The 6674-nt window shown below is 47.6% G+C and overlaps 1 non-coding gene across 1 annotated transcript; it reads left to right on the top strand.

Moving 5' to 3' along the window:
- Window positions 1-5383: 5383 nt before the first annotated feature.
- On the top strand, window positions 5384-5456 carry TRNAM-CAU (transfer RNA methionine (anticodon CAU)). Its single transcript has one exon. It is a non-coding gene; the product is annotated as a tRNA-Met (tRNA).
- The last annotated feature ends 1218 nt before the right edge of the window (window positions 5457-6674 follow it).

The raw sequence follows: 6674 nt of genomic DNA on the forward strand, positions 1-6674 counted from the left end.
CGTTCTAAAAATGGATGAATTTCATTTATAGATAATGCCCCAGTGCCCTCTGAAGATAGTGTCACACAACCCCTGTAGATAATGCCACTGAAGCCCTCTGTAGATAGTGCAACACAACTCCCCCCCCCCCCCCCCCCGGATAATGCTGCAGTGCTCTCTGTAGATAATGCCGCAGTGCCCTCTGTTGATAGTGCGACACCCCCCGTGGATAATGCTGCAGTGCCCTCTGTAGTTAACACAACAGTTCCTTCTGTAGATAATACCACAGTGCCCTATGTAGATAGTGCCACACAGCCCCCTGTAGATAGCGCCACACACACCCCCTGTAGATATGCCACACAGCCACCTGTTGGTAGTTGCTGAAACTCTGGACGGGGATTCCGCTCCTAGAGGAGCCCCTGACATCAATGTCCATATATGGACAGGGACATGAGGGGCTCTATCTAGAAGCAGAATCCCCGGGCCAGAGTATTGCCGACGCCCCGGCCGAGGATTCTGCTCCTAGAGGGAGCACCTGATGTACCTGTCCATACATGGACAGCATCCCCTATCCACCCCACACCACACCGGAATTGCTGTTGTTTCTATTCAGATTACATGGTCTAGGTGTCGGCTGTTAAAAACTGCAGTTTTGGTCCATTTTTTACATCCATTTTGCATCTGTTCCGTGTCTGTGTTTCAGTTTTTGGTGGCTGATTGTAATCTGTTTTTTACTGTCCGTTCTAAAAATGGATGAATTTCATTTATAGATGATTCCACAGTGCCCTCTGTAGATAGTGCCACACAATCCCTGTAGATAATGCCACAGTGCCCTCTGTAGATAATGCCACAGTGCCCTCTGTAGAGAATACAACAGTGCCCTCTGTAGGTAATGCCACAGTGCTCTCTATAGATAATGCCACAATGCCTTCTGTAGATATAGATAGTGCCACACAGCCCCCTGTAGATATGCCACACAGCCCCCTGTAGTTAGATGCCTAAGCTCTGGACGGGGATTCCACTCCTAGAGGAGCCCCTTACGTCAGGGACATCAGGGGCTCCCTCTAGAAGCAGAATCCCCGGCCGAGGGGGCTGTATGGCACCATCTACTCCAGGAGGGGAATCGCTGCAAAAGCGTTGGGATTCCGGTACAGGAAGACCTCTGAAGTCACTGTCCATATATGGACATGGAGGTCAGGGGCTCCCTCTAGTAGCGGAATCCCTGGCCACTCGCCGGCAATGCTCTGGCCGGGGATTCCCACGCCAGAGCATTGGATTTTTTTTTTTTAATATACATAATGCCACAACAACAACAAGAAATTAATATACAGTGGTTGTGTGTTTATTGTGTTTCGCACTCAGGGTAATATGCACCTTATAGCTTTATAATTGACTGAGGAAAATATTGAAGTTGTCCCCTGCTCACTTCAGAATTTGGAGATGAGTACAGTGTACAAAAGGATTTTATAGCTGCTAAAAGATGCCACCCAATGGTGCAACACAGGGACTGCTTGATTGTCAGTTTAAGGGGGGCCTACCAAGGCATCCACTAATTTACCCATATTAGGGAATTGCATAAATACCCCAACATAAAGAGGTCTGTGTGATTATATATCCTTTTTTAACCCCTTCCGTACTAGGCTAACACTAGTGTAACTACTGCATGTCACCCTCTAAATTTATAGTAATCTTTACTATGTACTTGTGAAATTCAATTCAAGGGAAGATAGTTGAATGTTCACTGAATCAAGGCTACAAGTAGAACACTCTACTGACTGGCACAGCATACATCACCATAGGACCTACAAACTACCACTCCTGGAGTTTCTGTAGCGTAGTGGTTATCACGTTCGCCTAACACGCGAAAGTTTCCCAGTCAGAAACATGTTTTTGTTTTTATTTTATTTTTCACAATCATTACTATTATTATTAAAAAATTTTCATTTCGTTGTTGAAGGAGAAAAATAATCGACATATATTCTGCATAGTTATTACTACCTAAATCACTTAACACAATGTGTAAAAATCACAATAAAATATCAACAAATCCACAGCATAAATTGAAATGCTGTGTATTTAAAAACTGCACCGCAGGTCAATCTATGAAAGTTTTTTCTGCAGCGTGTGCATGAGATTTGTTCAAATCCCATCCAGTTTGCTTCTACTGTATTTGCTACAGAATTTGTAGCAACTTTTTGTCAGCAACTTTTTCAGGGATTAGAAGGAGAATTTACAGTAGCAAACATTCTAATTGACAACCAAGTATCATGTATTGTTGTAGTGGGTGGCATTATCTACAGGGGGCACTATGGCATGATCTACGGGGGGCACTGTGGCACTATTTACAGGGGTCAGTGGGTGGCACTATCTACTGTGGGCACTGTGGCATTATCTATGTGGACTGTGTGTGATGCTATCTATTGGAAGAAATGGGAGCCAAATAATTATGAAGAAAATGAAGACTGCAACCCCTTGTGGAGTTTTGGAGAGTGGAATGATGTTCATTGTGATTATGAAAATGCTTATAAGATTTGCAAAAAGAAGTTCTGAGCTCATATCTTACAAATCTAAAACCCAACAGAGCTAGATTTATAAATCACGAAGAATTATGCTTCCTCATACCTATGTCATTTATCCCTGATTGGTTTATTTCTTTAAAGGGGTTGTCCAGCTGTTTTGAAGGGGCTGCAGCGCTTGTACGATCACAGGGGCCGGTCACTGCTCGTATTGTGAATCGCCGACACAGCAGTAGAAGCAGTGTCACGGTTTGTGGGTATGTGGATCCACTAGGCCGCACCGCCGTAGCGGTGAGGCAGCTGGCCAAACAACAGAGCATCGCAGTACTACAAAGTCCCGCACTAGGGTACCTGGATAGTCCAGACAGTGGCCGCAGCTCTGGCACGGATGGATGTGGGTGCCGCAGGTTGCGCCAGACGTGGCGAATCACACTTGTCGTGGAAGATGACACTGGACATGGCAGATGACAGCAGGTGCAGTAGACACGACTCCAACACTAGTAGGCACAGGAACAAGACCACAGCACGGGATACAGGAACAGGTAACAGAGCACGGGTAACAACTGGAACGGGAAAACACTAAGGGACCATTTGCAAGACAGACTTGGGAAACACTAACAACGCTCAGGCAAGGATCAGAAGGGCAGGGACCTTCTTATAGTCCAGGAAATCATATGAGTTGATGATGATTGTTTTCATGTGCGCTCGCTGGCCCTTTAAGACCGCGCACGAGCATGTGTGCGCACCCTACGGGACACAGCGGACCAGAGCTCACTGATCCATGGCTGCGGGCGTTGGGAGGTGAGTAAACCCGACTGCCCGCCGACATGGACGCTACAGTATCCCCCCTCATACGTCCCCTCGTCTTGGGGCCAGAGTGAGAAAGGAACTTCTTAACGAGAGCAGGGGCATCGAGGTTCTGTTCCTGCACCCAGGACCTCTCCTCAGGACCAAACCCTCTCCAGTCCACCAAATAGAAAGTCCTTTCTCCTACCCTTTTGCAGTCCAGGATCTCCCTCACCTCGAACACACCAGAAGAACCATTGGGAGCAACTGTGGAACTGGAAGTCTTGCTGTAGCGGTTCAGGACCAATGGTTTCATGTGGGACACATGAAAGGAATTGGAGATTCTGAGGGTAGGAGGCAGCCCCAGTGTATAGAAAGACAGGGTTTATCTGTTGCAGAATCTCAAAAGGACCGAGGAACCTGTGAGCAAACTTGTATGAAGGCACCTTCAAACTAATGTTCAGTGAGGACAGCCAGACTTTGGTACCTGGAAGATACTGAGGCGGCTCTCTTGTTTTTGTATCCGCTTTTTGCTTCATGCGATCGACTGCCAGCAAAATAGAGGACCGGGTCTGTTGCCAGAATTGAAGAAAGTCCCCAAATACAGAGTCAGCAGCGGGTACCTGAGATGTAGTCGACACTGGAAGAGGGACTCTAGGATGTTGACTGTATACAATGTAAAACGGAGTGGAAGTGGTGGACTCGCTTGTGTCGTTGTTGTACGAGAACTCGGCCCATGGAAGAAGCTGTACCCAGTTATCATGCTGTAAGGAGATGAAGTGGCGGAGATAATTCTCCATGATCTGGTTGATCCTCTCGACTTGCCCATTGAACTGGGGGTGATAGACTGAGGAAAAGTCCAATCTCACATCCAAAATTTTACAGAGGGCTCTCCAGAACTTTGAGGTAAACTGAACCCCCCGATCGGACACAATGTGAAGGGGCAAGCCATGCAAGCGGAAGATATGCTGAATGAAGAGACTCGCCAGTCGAGGAGTAGAAGGTAGGCCAGTAAGCGGGATAAAATGTGCCTTCTTCGAGAACCGGTCAACCACCACCTAGACAGTGTTGCATCCTCCAGAGGGAGGAAGATCTGTGACAAAGTACATCACAATGTGCTGCCAGGGAGCATTGGGTACAGGCAGTGGCAGATTGTCATTAGGTCGGTTCGGGCTGCCGCCCGGGCCCAGGGCTCCCGGGGGGCCCATGGCCGGCCGAACCGCACATGAGGAGGGGGCCCCGGTGCTAGCGGCAGCCACATTCATTTGTATCTGAGTCCTCAGGATTAATACTATAACCTGCAGGTCACGTTCGGCTTGCAGCCTATAAGGCGCTGGGAAGACTCCCTGTGCAGGCCGGCGTGATGAGGTACTGCATCACACTGGTCTGCGCATTAGTCTAGTCCGGAGGATTCACATGCATCCAGCTGGTGCGGCCGCCACGGGGTAAGGTAAGTAAACTGTATATATTTTTTTCGGTGGGGACTATCGCTGTGTATATATTCAAGGAGGGGGGGATTGCTCCGTTACACTATATACGAGGGGGAGTGCTGGATGGCCCTATATACAAGGGGGAGAGTAGCGCTCTGTGGGCCTGTATACAATGGGGGGAGTGCTCTGTGACAATATATACAAGGGGGGGAGTGCTGTGTGGCACTATATACAAAGGGGGAGGGCTGTGTGCACTATATACAAGGGGGGAGCTCTATGTGGTCAAATCCAACAGTACAGTCCATTGCAAGTTCATTTTACAACGCCTTTATTTTCCTCACCTCAAACACAGACACTACCTGACCTACCGGACCTGAGAACTTAGGTTCAATCCAATCGTAGTTTCTGTAGTGTAGTGCTACCTAAATCACTTAACTCAATGTGTAAAAATCACAATAAAATATCAACGAATCCACAGCATAAATTGAAATGCTGCGTATTTAAAAACTGCACCGCAGGTCAATTCATGAAAGTTTTTTTCTGCAGCGTGTGCATGACATTTGTTCAAATCCCATCCACTTTGCTACCACTGTATTTGCTACAGAATTTGCAGTGAGATTATTCTGGCCCAATACCACATGTAAAAACATTTTTCCTCAACTTCTCTAAATTGCCTCGTTAGCGCAGTAGGTAGCGCGTCAGTCTCATAATCTGAAGGTCGTGAGTTCGATCCTCACATGGGGCAAGGATCTTTTTGTCAGCAACTTTTTCTGGGATTAGAACGAGAATTTACAGTAGCAAACATTTTAATTGCCAACCAAGTATCATGTATTGTTATAGTGGGCGGCATTATCTACAGGGGGCACTGTGGCATGATCTACGTGGGGCACCGTGGCACTGTTTACAGGGATCAGTGGGTGGCACTATGTACTGCGGGCAGTTAAAGAGAACCTTTCACCTCCCCAAACATGTGTAGCTTAGTGCAGTATGTTATAGGGAGGGCTTCAAAAACCCTGTAACACGAAAAAAACAAAAACTAACTGTCTCCGTTATTTACATATCAGTGCCGTTATATTTGGCGCCCGATATGTAAATAAGCCCCTGAACAGTCAATGGGGCGTTTCTAACTAACTAAAAGGCAAGGGTCGTGATGTCTCCGCTCTGACACTGTCCAATCAGCTGCGGACAGTGTCAGGGCGGCTTGCGGTGAGTTCCATCCCGCGAGAACAAGCACAGACTGTGTGTTCGTGCTGCAGATAGCGTGCGCGAGCCTGCGCGCGCACCCACACGCATGCGCGCACGGGCGTGCGAGCGCACATAGACGTCACCACTCAGGCCGCAGTAGATCTCCTCCTCATCTCTTCTGCTGCTTCTTACCGTCTCTGCTTCTCACCGTCTCTGCTTCTCCTCCTCGTTCCGTGGCGTGTGAATGATGACGTCGATGTGAGCGCGCGAATGGCCGTGCGCGCATGCGTGTGTGCGCGGGCTTGCGCATGCTTTCTGCAGCATGAACACACAGTCTGTGTATGTTCTTGCGGGAGGGAACTCACCGCAAGTCGTCCTTACACTGTCCGCAGCTGATTGGACAGTGTCAGAGCGGAGACATCACGACCCCTTGCCTTTTAGTTAGTTAGAAACGCCCCATTGACTGTTCAGGGGCTTATTTACATATTGGGAGCCAAATATAACATCATCGATATGTAAATAACGGAGATAGTTAGGATTTTTTTTTTCGTGAGACAGGGTTTTTGAAGCCCTCTCTATAACATGCTGCACTAAGCTGCACATGTTTGGGGTGGTGAAAGGTTCTCTGTAAAGCATTACTACAGGATATTAATTTATTTGGTATAATGTCTAATTTCAAAATTAACCCCTAAGGGTATGTGCACACGATAGCAGGCATTTACGTCTGAAAAGACAGACTGTTTTCAGGAGAAAACAGCTGCCTCGTTTCAGACGTAAA

The sequence above is a fragment of the Rhinoderma darwinii genome, chromosome 3, assembly GCF_050947455.1.
Source record: "Rhinoderma darwinii isolate aRhiDar2 chromosome 3, aRhiDar2.hap1, whole genome shotgun sequence".
In the NCBI taxonomy this organism is placed as follows: Eukaryota; Metazoa; Chordata; class Amphibia; order Anura; family Rhinodermatidae; genus Rhinoderma; species Rhinoderma darwinii.